The sequence below is a fragment of the Ursus arctos genome, unplaced genomic scaffold (genome assembly GCF_023065955.2).
Source record: "Ursus arctos isolate Adak ecotype North America unplaced genomic scaffold, UrsArc2.0 scaffold_13, whole genome shotgun sequence".
NCBI classification, from domain to species: domain Eukaryota; kingdom Metazoa; phylum Chordata; class Mammalia; order Carnivora; family Ursidae; genus Ursus; species Ursus arctos.
The window spans coordinates 9378555-9391877 of NW_026622797.1; the positions used below are offsets into that span (position 1 = coordinate 9378555).

At 37.5% G+C, this 13323-nt stretch overlaps 1 protein-coding gene across 6 annotated transcripts in view; it reads left to right on the forward strand.

Annotated features, from left to right (window-relative positions):
- The first annotated feature begins 2 nt into the window (after positions 1 to 2).
- Positions 3 to 13323, forward strand: part of SERAC1 (serine active site containing 1) — a 59758-nt gene continuing 46437 nt past the window's right edge. For 3 of the 6 annotated variants that reach the window (XM_057310919.1, XM_044386453.3, XM_026505141.4), the window contains exon 1: positions 3 to 128. The gene's annotated coding sequence lies outside the window, so the exon portion shown is untranslated. Of the gene's footprint in view, positions 133 to 741; positions 799 to 13323 lie in introns of all 6 variants that reach the window. The other 3 variants (XM_057310920.1, XM_048226057.2, XM_057310921.1) reach the window with 2 other exon arrangements.

A 13323-nucleotide genomic window follows, 5' to 3' on the forward strand; every position in this document is an offset into this window, starting at 1 on the left:
CGGGGGCGGTATCACGTGCCGCCGGGAGCCGGCCGGAGGGCTCAGGCTGGGAACGGCCGAGAAAGGGGTGCTCCAATGCCAATTGGGTCGGCAGTGAGCGACTGAGGGCTGGCGGAGTCCTCGTGCCGGTAGGTAGGAAGGGGAACCCGGGCTCGTGGGGGCGGGCGAGGGCGTCGGCGAAGCCGGCACTGCGGGGAGTGGGGAGGACGGCGCGGGGGCGCGGCCCCTGACACACCGGCTGACCCGCCGACCCCTAGCCGGGAGTGAGGGCCTCTCGGAGCCTGGGCCGCCCGACTCTTCTTTCCCTGTCACTGCCCATCTCTGGTTCCTCTCTGAGGCCCCCAGAGCACCTGCCGGTACCGTCAGCCTCCCACTGGGTAGTCACGGAAAGATGATGAGAAGGAGTAAGAAACAGTCTCATTCAGATCGGAACCTGCCAGATCACAGCTTCTAGCTGTGACCTGAGAGGGTGCATAGATCGAATGCTAATAGATTTTTAAGCCCCGAACGGTCATTGTAAGACCCCAGAGGGTTCTAAAATTAATCCTTTCCCCACATTTTGATGTGTGTCTGATAGACTTCTCTCTTTAGTTATTTTTACCAGTGGAGGTATGAGACTCTTGCTTTGGTCCCTTAGGTTAAATTGTAGTTCCCAATTAAGCTAATGCTGCTGCACATTACTACTTCATGGGTTTATGTGATTTATAAACCCAGCTCTTATATTCATTTCCCTCTTTTTAGCCCTCAGAGTTTTTCCTCTTTTTGGTTTCCGTATTGCTGGTTCTGCGTTCGCCCTAGGTATGGTTCTTACAAAGTGTCTTTATTTAATTAAAAATTGTTTTTGCATTTTTTTTAATTTTTAAAAATTTGTATTCAGGTATAATGACATAGAATGTAAGATTAGTTTCAGGTGTGCAATATAAAGATTCAGCAATTCTGCATTACTCAGTGCTCATCGCTGTTAAGTGTACTCTTAATCCTCTTCACCTGTTTCACACATCTGCCCATCCACCTTCTCTCTGGCAACCACCAGTTCTCTATATTTAAAAGTCTGTCTCTTTTTTCTTTGTTTCTTAAATTCCACATATGAGTGAAATCTTATCGTATTTGTCTGACTTATTTCACTTAACATTGTAATCTCTAGATCCATCATGTTGCAAATGGTAAGATTCCATTCTTTTTTAAGGCTGAGCAATAGTCCATTGCATATATAGATCACACTTGCTTTATCTATGCACCAATGGATGGACATGTGGGCTGCTTCCATATCTTGGCTATGGTAAATAATGCTGCAATAAACATAAGGGTGCTTATATCTTTCTGAATTAATGTTTTCATTTACTTTGGGTAAATACCCAGTAATGGAAGTACTAGATCATATGGTAATTCTGTAATTTTTTGAGGAACTTCTATACTGTTTTCCACAGTGGCTGCACCAGCTTGCATTCCCACCAACAGTGCAAAAGAAAACAAGGGTTTCTTTTTTTCCACATCCTTGTCAGCACTTGTTATTTCCAAGTATCTCCCCCCCCCCCCATTTTGCATGCATACTTCTCCTTGACCATCTCATTGATCATCCACTCTTGTGCCCAGGTGCTGGCCTGAGGCCTACACATTAATCACCTGTGAGTAATCAAAGCACCTCTTCTCAGACTGAGATAGGTCTTACCTTTCACCATTACTTCAAAACCTGCTTTTCTTCCTGTGTTTCTCTGAATCATCCAGATTTAAAATCTCCATCCATTTATTTAGCAAACATTTTTGTGCACCTGGTATGTGCCAGGCGCTGTTCTAGACACTGGGAATACAATTATGAACAGGCAACCAATTACAGTGGGGGGAGAAAGATAGCAAAATCAGTTAACGAGAAGGTAGATGGTGATGTAATAAAGAGTGATTGGAGAGGCTACTTTGTTTAGGGGTGTCAGAATGGTCTTCAGAGCCCCCAAATCATATAACTTAGGTAGGCTCTGGGGAAGAACCTGCAAAATAATTGCAGTATTTATCTGGAAAAGTAAACTAACATAAATAGCTAAAAAAAGTTTGAGGTAGAAGACTAATACTGTCAAAATATAAAACTACAGCATTTAAGACAGTGTGGTAGTAATACAAGACAGAACAGTGGAACAGAATAAACATCCTGGACACAAAACAAAAGAAAAATGTGTGTATATGTGTAGGCATACATATACATGTATTTGTAAGGTAGAGACACAAATTATTGGGAATAGGAAGTAGTACTCAATAAATGGTGAAAAAAATGGTCTTCAGGAAGATTTCTGAATTAAAAAATAACTTCTATGTACCAGCAATAACTAACTAGAAATTTAAATGTAAAAAAAAGGTACTATTAGTACCAGTATTCAAAACCAAAGGTTTCTAGAAATAGATCAAACCGAAGCTGTACAGTTCTCTAGGGAGAAAATTATAATGTTCTATTGAAACACGTAACAGAAGACCCAAGTAAATGAAGAGATACACCATATTCATGGGTGGGAAGACTCAGTATCATAAAGCTGTCAGTTTTCCTCAATTCTACAAGTTCAGTGCAATTCCAATTAAAATTGTACATGATTTTTCATGGAACTGGACATGCTGAACCTAAAATATATATGGAAAGGAAAAGGACTAAAAATCGGTAAATCAGTTTTGAAAAAAAAATAAAATGAAGTCCCTTCCTCCCAGATATCAAACTTAATATAAAGCTGTAATAATTAAGACTACTTAATTGTTAAGTGTTAATTGCTAGGATTGGTTCAGGGTTAGAAAAGTGGTCAGATGGAATAGAATGGAAAGCCTAGAAACACACCCACCTAAATATGGGAGCTTCGCATACCGATGAGTGGTATTCTAAAACAGGGGGAAGCATACCCTATTCACTAAATGATGTTGAAATACGTGGTATCCATATAGAATAAAGACTACATTAGATTCCTGTTACTCTGCATTCACAACAGTGGTTTCCAGATGGATTAAAGACTTCAGTGTGAACGACATCTATATAATATTAGAAAAATATATAGGAGGCTATATTGTTTTCAGGAAAGATTTTTTTTTTCACCTAACATAAAATTTACCATTTTAGCCACTTTTAGGTGTATAGTTTGGTGGCATTTATGTTCTTGTGAAGCTACCACTACTGTCTGTCTCCAGAACTTTTTCATCTCTCTGGGAAGGATTTCTTAGGTTACAAAAAACACATTGAGGGTGCTTTTGCACTGTTCCAGGTCACAGATGGTGGTGATTTCAACTAGATGTGTAACGGTAAAGGTGAAGAAAGGTAGACGGATTTGGGATGTATGTAGATGGCAGAGAGCAGGAATTGTTTTGACAGTTGGTTTGAACAGGGTGAGGGGGGAAAAAAGGAATCAGAAGCAACATCTAGGTGTTGGGCTTGAGCTACAAGATAGATCAGTTATCATTTTTCACCAAAAACCGTTTGCCATTTAGTTGCAGTGGGGAGGATGAATGGAGGAAGACTTTAGGGAGAAAAAAAGTAAAGAGTTCTGATTTGGATAGTTAAGTTTGAAAGACCTGTTGGACATCCAAGTGGAAATGTTCCAGTAGCTGTTGGATAGATGAGTCTGGAAAGATTGTGGCTGAAGGTACAACTTCAGGATCACTGGCATATAGATAGTTAAAACTGTGATGTATTAGAGTTAGGTTTGGCTGCATTACGAAGAAAGTAGATGATAGTAATGGCTTAACTCTGCATATGATTCCATAGGTAGGCAGGCCGTAGCTGGTGTGGCAGCAGCTCCATGATCATTAGGGACTTGGGCTCCTCTTTCTTGCTGTTCTGCCTTCTTTAGCATGCTACCTCATGGTTGAGATGGCTGCTTTAATTCCAGCTGCCACCTGCTCATAGCAAGAAGGAAAACAGAAGGGTAAAGAAAGGCACATACTCTTTTAAGGATACTTCTCAGAAGTTGCATGTGACACATCCACTTAGAGCCCATTTTAATCAGTGGTCACACTTAAGTAGACAGAAAGATAAGTAATGTACTCTTTATTCAGTTATCTGTATGGCCAGCTACAATTCAGGTGTTTTATTAATAAGAATGAAGAGGAAATAATTTCAGTTTGGTTTCTTCTCCAACCAGGGCAATGAAGCTACCATTGTGAAAGCTTTGGTGACTTTCCTGTTGTGAAATTAATGGAATTTTTGAGTATTTGTTTCACTTGGTACGCATAAGCTCTCCCTTTTTACTTTCTATGTCCTCAGAATTTCTCCTCTCTTCTCTACTTAAAATTGGTATTTCATATTTAATGCAATCACAATCATAATCCCAAAAGCTCTTTAAAAATAGAAATTGACAAGCTGACTTTAAAATTATATGAATATGCCAAAGACCTAGAATAGTCAATCTTGAAAAGGAAGAACAAAACCAGAAAATTTGTACTACCTAGCTTAGAGATTTATTATAGAGCTCTAGTAATGAAGACAGTTATGGTATTTATATAATAATAAACAAATAGATCAATGAAATGGAATAGAGTCCAGAGATATGCCCATACTTATATAGGCAATTGATTTTCAAACAAAGCACAAATCAGCTTAGTGAGGAAAGTAAAATGTTTTCAGCAAATAATTCTGGAACTATTAGATATCCATATGGGGGAAAAATGAATGCATTTCATCCAACACACAAAAATTAATTTGAGATGGATCAAAGACCTAAAAGTAAAAGGTAAAACAAACTTACAGGAGAATTTCTGTGACTTTGAGGTAGGCAGCAATATCTGAGACAGGACACAATGCAATAACAATAAAAGAAAAAATTTGATAAAAGAGACATTATGAAAATAAAACTGTTCATCAAAAGGTACCTTTAACAAAGTGAATAGATAAGTCACAGAAGAGATGATATTTGCAGTATATATGTACATATATCTGATGAAGAATTTGTTTCCAGAATAAAGAGCTGATAACTCATTTAAAACGCCAACAGTCCAAATTAAAAATGAGTAAAAGAACAGACACTTCACACAAAAATAAACATAAATGCTAACATGAATATGAAAAAGTGCTCAGCATCGTTAGTTTTCAGGGAATTGCAAATTAAAGACACAAGGAGATACTACCATGTACCCACTTAAATGCCTAAAACCAAAAAGGCTGACAGCATCAAATATTGGTGAGGATGTGGAACAACTGGAACTCTCATACTCCTTCATCATTGGTTGCAGTGTAAAATGGTACAATCATGTCGGAAAAATATCTGGCAGTGTCTTATAAAATATTCCAAACTAGAAACCAAGAACCATAACCATCTCCTCTCTGTTATTCATGACTCTCCACCTTTTTCAAATGGTTATTAGATTCTGTTCTTTTAATTGTTCCTAAATCTGTTTCTTCATCATTCTCAGAGCCACTGCTTTAAATCAAGTACATGTTTCTTCTTGGTTATCATTAAAAGCCTCCCTAATAGTTTTCCCCACTGCTGCTTTGGCTTTCCTCCAACCTATTTTCAATCTTGTCAAGTTAAAAAAAATTTTTTTTTTTTACCATGTTACTCCATTTCTTAAGGTTAATCTCCCAACAGCTTCCCATAACTCAAGGTAAACTTCAGACTCCTTAACTTAGCTACAAAAGACTTTGATGATCTGACTAGCCCCTGCCTTCAATACTCCTGTTTCAGTAATCAACGGAATGAGCTGACATAAAATCAGTAAGGAGAAAACCTGAAAAACTCTATCAACCAATTTGACCTAATAGACATATGTATAGCCCTCTGTCCAACAACAACAGAATATACATTCTTTTCAAGTGCATGTGGAACATTCACCAAGACAGACCATATTCTGTGCCATAAAACAAACCAAGTTTTAAAAGAATTGAAAACATACAAAGCCTGTTCTCCAACCACAATGGAATTAAGCTAAAGTTCAACAGATGTATCTGGAAATTACCAAATATTTGGAAATTAACACTTCTAAATATTCCGTGGGTCAAAAAGGAAGTCACAATATAATTAGAAAATATAGTTTTTAAAGATTTTATTTATTTATTTGATAGAGCATGAGTGGGGGGAGGGACGAGGGAGAGGGATAAAGACAAGCAAACTCCCCTCTGAGCGGGGATTCCCAACGTGGGGTTCGATCCCAGGACCCTAAGATCGTGACCTGAGCAAAGTCCAGATGCTCAACCGACTGAGCCACCCAGGCATCCCAGAAAATATTTTTAATTGAATGAAGGAAGACAACAGTATATCCAAATTTGAAGGATGCAGCCAGAGCAGTACTTGGGAAATTTTTAGTGTTAAATACTGACAGAAAAGAAGAAACCTTAAATCAGTTATTTAAACTTCAATTTTAAGAAGCTTGAGAAGGAAGAGCTATTTGAAATGAAAGCAGGCAGAGGGCAGAGACTAATAAAGGTAAGGGCACAAATCAAAGAGGTTGATAATAGAAAAACAACAAGGTAATTCAATGAAACTAAAAGCTGTGTCTTTGAAAATATGAATAAAATTGATAAACCTTTAGCCAGACAGGCTGAGAAAAAAGAAGACGACACAAATTGCCAAAATCAGGAATGAAAGAGAAGGCCTCACTTTAGATCCTAAGACCTTAAAAAGATAATACAGGAATATTACTTACAACCTTTTAAGGAACAAAGAATACCAGTTCTAGATAAACTTTTTCAGAATATAGAAGAAGATGGAATATTTACTAACTTATTTTATAAGACCAGCATTACCCTGATGGGAAAACTAAAGATCTCACCAAAAAAACTAGAGATTAATATCTCTTGTGAACATAGACACATAAATCCCTAACAAAATACTAGCAGATCAAATTAAAAATAATATATCATGACTTCAATTTATTCTGGAAATATTAATGTAAAATATTAACGGACTACAGAAAAATCACATGTTCACCTTAATAGATGCACAAAATGCTTTTGTCAAAATTCAACAATTTGGGAACAGAAGGGAATGTCCTCAAACGGGTAGAGGACAGCTACAAAAAGTCTACAGCTAATATCATCCTTAACAGTGAAAGACTGGGTGCTTTTCTCTTAAGATCAGGAACAGTATAAGGATATCTGTTCTCACTACTCCTATTCAGTATTTTACTGGAGGTCCTACCCCATGAAATAAAGCAAGATTAAGAAATAGAAGGCATACAGATTGGAGAGGAAGAAATTGAACAGTTTCTATTCACAGGCAACATAATTGGGTATGTAGAAATCCTAAATAGTCACCCCCCCCAAAAAAAAGTCCCAGAAGTAATGAGTTTAGTTTCGAAAGGTCACAGGATATAAAGAAATACACAGAATCAATCATTTTTATATACTAGCAAAGAAAATTGGAATTTGACATTAAAAAAGAAAAAAATCCTGAAAGTATTATTTATAGTTGTACCAAAACCCAGGAAATACTTAGGTGTAAAATTTTTTAAATACCTGGCAATGTTTCTGTGCTGGAAATTACCAAACATAGGTGAAAAAAAATAAAAGATGATGGAACAAATAGATAGGTAATCCATGTTCATGGATTGGAAGACTCAGTCTGTATTACAAACTCAGGAGATTTTTTTTTTTTTAAGAGATAAACTGATTCTAAAATTTATATGGAAAGGCAAACAAACTAGCGTAGCCAAAATAACTTTGTTAAAGAACAACCAAATTCAGAGACATTACTTAATTTTAAGATTACTGTAAATCTACAATTATCAGGACAGTGTGGCATTGAAAAAGATTGTGTCAAATAGAGATTAATGAAATAGTATGTAGTAGTAGACACATATGCACATAGTCAATTATTTTTTGGGGCAATTAAATGAGGAAATGGTAGTCTTTTCAACAAATGATTCTGAAACAATTGCATATTTGTATGCAAGAAAAAGAAAAAGAAAAAAAAAGGAACCCTGATCAATACTTTTCACCCTATACAAAAATTAACTTAGAATGAATCATAGATCTAAATGTAAAAACCTAAAACTATAAATCTTGTAGAGAAAGGTATAGAAAAATATCTTGGTGACTCTGGGTTAGGCAAGATTTCTGTTATACAACAGCAAAAGCATGATCCATAAAGTAAAAAAATCGATTAATTTGACTTCATCAAAATTGAGAACTTTCGCTTTTTTTTTTTTTTTAAAGATTTTAGTCATTAGAGAGAGAAACAGAGCACAAGCAGGGGGATAGGCAGAGGGAGAGGGAGAAGCAGACTCCCCGCTGAGCTGGGAGCCCGATGTGGGACTTGATCCCAGGACCTGAAGATCATGACCTGAGCCGAAGGCAGATGCTTAACCATCTGAGCCACCCAGGCACTCCAGAGAACTTTTGCTTTCTAAAAACACAGTTAATAAAATGAAAAGACAAGCCATAGATTGGAAGAAAATATTTGATAATTATATATCTAACAAATATCTTTTATCCAGAATATATAAAGTATTCCCAAAACTCAGTAAGAAAACAAACAACCTTATTAAAAATGGACAAAAGATTTTAACAGACTCTTCACCAAAGAATAAATAGAGATGGCAGATACAAAATATGGAAAGAGCCCAGATGTCCATTGACAGATGAATGGATAAAGAAGATGTGGCACATACATACAATGGAATATTACTCAGCCATCAAAAAAGAATGAAATCTTGCCATTTGCAACAAGGTGGATGGAACTAGAGAGTATTATGCTAAGCAAAATAAGTCAGAGAAAGACATATGATTTCACTAATTGTAGAATTTAAGAAACAAACAGATGAACATAGGGGAAGGGAAGGAAAAATAAAATAAGATAAAAACGGAGGCAAACCATAAGAGACCCTTAACTATAGGAAACAAACTGAGGGTTGCTGGAGGAGAGTTGGGTGAGGGGATGGAGTAATTGGGTGATGGGCATTAAGGAGGGCACTTGATGTAGTGAGCACTGGGTGTAATATGCAACTGATGAATCACTAAATTCTAACCCCGAAGCTAGTAATATACTATGTGTTAACTAAATTCAATTTAAATAAAAATTTTTAAAAAAGGAAAAAATAGAGATGGCAGATAAACACATGAAAAGATGCTCAATATTATTGGTTATTGAGAGGATGTGAGTTAAATCTATAATGAACTATTACTACACACCTGTTAGAATGGGTAAAATAAAAGCAACTGACTATATCAAGTATGAATTAAGTTGCAGAATAACTGGAACTCTAATAATTTACTGGTGGGAATATAAAATGGTATATACAGTTTGGAAAACTTTGGCAGTTTCTTATAAAGTTAAAATACATTTACCTTTTGACTCACATCTGGGTTATTACCTAAGTGAAATGAAAATTTATGTTCATACAAAAAAACCGTGTATGCAATGTTTATAGCTGAAACAACCCAAATATCCCTCAGCTGGGGAATGTATAAGCAAACTAGTAATGTCCATATAATAGAAGAGTACTAGCCAATAAAAAGAATGGATTACTGATAACACAGATAATTTGCAATTGCCATTTGCTAAGTGAAGGAAATCAGACTCAGGCTACATGCTATATGTTCTCATTTATATGACATTCTTGCAAAGGTAAAACTAGGGTCAGGAAAACAAATCAGTGGTTTCCAAAACTGGTATGGAAGAACTTTGACTACAAAAAGAGACAAAAATGTTTGGGTTGATAAAGTGTTAGATTTTGATTTGATCGCATTTGTCAAAACTTTGGAACTGTACATTTAAAAGGTAAATATTACCATATCTAAATCACCTTAAAATGAAAAAAAAATGTGTATGAACAAAATTTTTTATCACTTTTTCCTCTGAAACTGAGAGATAATCTGCAGTACTCTTGATAACTTAGTACCACTAATTTTCTAGAGACCAAAATTTTTAGGAGCTACTGATTTAGACACCGGGGAGTTAGTGAAAGATTTGAAGCAAGGGGAAAATGTGCTTAGATTTAAAAAGTTACTTTTACTTCCAGGCAGCACCCTTTGCTTCTTTCATATACATGAAAACTTTAGTTAAAATGTAATGGAAGAACTTGGAATTGTGAGAAGGAAGAGAAGAGGAAACTCAGAAGAAAATCATAGCACTGAGGGAAGGTTGAAGAATTTACAGGATTATCAGACACTGATGGAGAACTTAATTACTTGGACCTAACGTGCATGTAGAGTTAAAGGCGATATCTAAAGGCATCCACTGGGGCGCCTGGGTGGCTCAGTCATTAAAGCGTCTGCCTTCAGCTCAGGTCATGATCCCGGGGTCCTGGGATTGAGCCCCTCATCAGGCTCCCTGCTCAGTGGAAAGCCTGCTTCTCCCTCTCCCACTCCCCCTGCTTGTGTCCCCCCCCCCTCTCTCTCTCTCTGTCAAATAAATAAATAAAATCTTAAAAAAAAAAAAGCGTATACCTTCAAGGAGATAGGGACTAGAAAATGTCTTCCCATTAGACTATAGAAATAACATTGGAAACTTCCTTTTTACCAGGAATATGAAGAGTGGAAATTGCAACTCTAATTCTACATGACTTACGCTTGTGAGGTTTGGATTGACAGTATCCTCATAATGCTGGGAACCCAAGTTGAGAAAACTGTAAATTAGTAATACCTGTTACATTTGGCTGAGAAAATTTGAAACCGTGCTATAGCTCAGAGCATAGGAAATATTCCTACTGAAGATGAGCTCTTAATCGAAGATTACAAAGAACTTAAGCAAACAAACCACCAAGAAGGGTAACCAGCCCTAATTATCAGAACTAATGATTCCAACAGACAAACTTTAAATATGTTTAAAGCATAAAGGAAGGTTTAGAAACCATGTGTATCAGTTAGCCATTTGCTGCATTTTAAACTACCCCAAAGCCTAATAGCTAAAACAACCAGTTTATTATTGCTTACAAGGCTAAAGGTTAGACATCGGGTTTGTAGGGTCAGCTAGGAGTGAATGAGTCTGGGATGCCTCAATGCCTGGCCATTGATGCTGTCAGTTGGCACTGGTGGCTGGACTAATGGGGATTTTGGGCAACGTTTCTCTCATCATCCAGCAGACTAACCTGGACATCTTCACATGGTGGTCAAAGGTTCCCAAGAACAGCAAAGACAGAAACCTCTGTGCAAGTGCTTCTCCAGTCTCTGCTTGCATCATTTTTCTATGGTCTTATAGCCAAAGTCAGGTATAAGCCAGTCCAGAGTCAGTATGAGAGGGTACGACCAGAAAACATGGAAATAGGGAAAGGAATAGCTTATGGCCATTTTAAAAACTCTACCGTACTTGAAGACAAAAACAGAATAGTGTGTCAAAAGAGCAGGCAAGTATGAAGGTGAGCCAATTAGAAATTTTAGAAATAAAAAGTTATTGAAATACTCAGTGGTTAGATTGAATGGCAAGCTAGATACAGCTAAAAAAAGAATTGGTGAATTGGAAGATAGATTTGGGGCTGTCTCTTAATCCATAATGCATGTTAGAGATAGAAAAAGGAAGAAAATATAGAAGAAATTGAGATTTAGAGAACAGAATAAGAAAGTCTCACATACATATAATAGGAGGCCAGAAGGAAAAAATTGAAGGGGGGGGGGGTCAAAGTGATACTTGTCACCAGTACTGCAGAATTGAAGAAAATTATGTGTTCTGAGATTGAAGGAACACACCAGATCTTGAGCAGGATATAAAAACAAACCCATACCCAGACATAAAGTAGAGTTTAAGAACGTCAAAAACAGATTGTAAAACTACCAGATGGAAAATGATAATCATGATTATGATGAATAACATTTATTGAGCGTTTATCTTGAAATAGGCACTGTTCTATGTGCTTTGCATGTGTAACTCATATAATACTGATAACAACCTTTTAAAGTAATCCTATAGGAAAGTGAGACACAGAGGTTAACTAGCCCTCAATACCTGGATATATTCTTACTTTGTAGGTATGGGGGAAGAAGTTGAGGGAGTTCCTAGTTTTAACTTTCTCAGTCAAATAAGAGACAAGATCATTTGGGTGGAGGCGGGAAGGAGGCTTAGAGGGTATGTGGGTCATTTAGAGCCATCATTGTGGGGATGAGGAGAGAACTGATGAAGAACAGCAGAAACGATTCTGAGAGCCCACTCCCAATTTGTCTTTTATTCTCCCTGAACCACTCCCTGAGCGCCTCCCCTGACCCCTCCTCTGCTCCCCATTTTAGCTGTCAGTGCGTAGGAACAAAGAAAGCACATGTTTCAGGTTAGGGTTACAGGCTACTAGAAAGAGGAGGGGTCTAGGGGCCCCTGGGTGGTATAGTCGGTTGAAGCATCTGACTCTTGGTTTCTTTTTTTTTTTAAGATTTTATTTCTTTATTTGACAGAGACAGCCAGCAAGAGAGGGAACACAAGCAGGGGGAGTGGGAGAGGAAGAAGCAGGCTTCCAGCGGAAGAGCCTGACGTGGGGCTCGATCCCAGAACTCTGGGATCACGCCCTGAGCCGAAGGCAGACGCTTAACGACTGCGCCACCCAGGCGCCCCTGACTCTTGGTTTCTGCTCAGGTCTGATCTCAGGGTCATGGGATCAGGCCCACATCAGGCTTGGTGCTCAGTATGGAGTCTCCTTGAGTTTTGCTCTCTCTCTCTCTCTCTCAAATAAATAAATAAATAAATCTTAAAAAAGAAAAGAAAGAGGAGAGGTCTCGTACTTTGAGAAAGGAGCCAGAGAATGATGTGTGGGGAGGGAAGGACAGCTATGAGCCTGGCTGCTCACTCCCAGACAAGTAAGGGATGGAAGGTTAGCTGGGGCTAGAGAGCAGAGAAATCATGACTCTGAGGGAACTGAGAGAGTTAGAAATGGAGCAGTTTATTCTGCAAGAGAACTGCAAGGGCCAGTGATGTCATCTGAGGAAACCCAGAAGGAAATAAGATGAAGACATATTTCCAGTAGACTTAGATTTATTCCCAGGATTTAGTAGGAAGGAAGCCTGCTGGGGTGGTGGTGGTGGTGGGGTATGTTTAAGGTAACAATGTGAAGCTTTTTAGGCCAGGGAAGTAGTAGTAAAGAGTATTTGTATAATATTTTAGAGTTGATTGCTTTCATAATTTCAGGATTGAAAGAAGCGATAGGTATTTTTCTCTGCATTTTTGTTTAAATTGTCATGTAGTAATTAAAATGCAAATCTGTACACAAACTCAAAGTAATTTACATTGCATTCCGCCCTGGTTTTATGAGCATCTACTTCATTGCAGTCTTTATATCATTTTTATAGTACCCTTATGTCTCAGTGAAGAAGTAGTAGCAACCCATTAAACAAGTGAGAAAATAAGAAACAATGATCTTTAAAATAGTGACCTTTACAAGTTTACCTCTTGCCTAAACCAGTTTGCTTAGTCATCAGTTGATGTGCTGGAATTACAAGAAAAAATGTAAAAT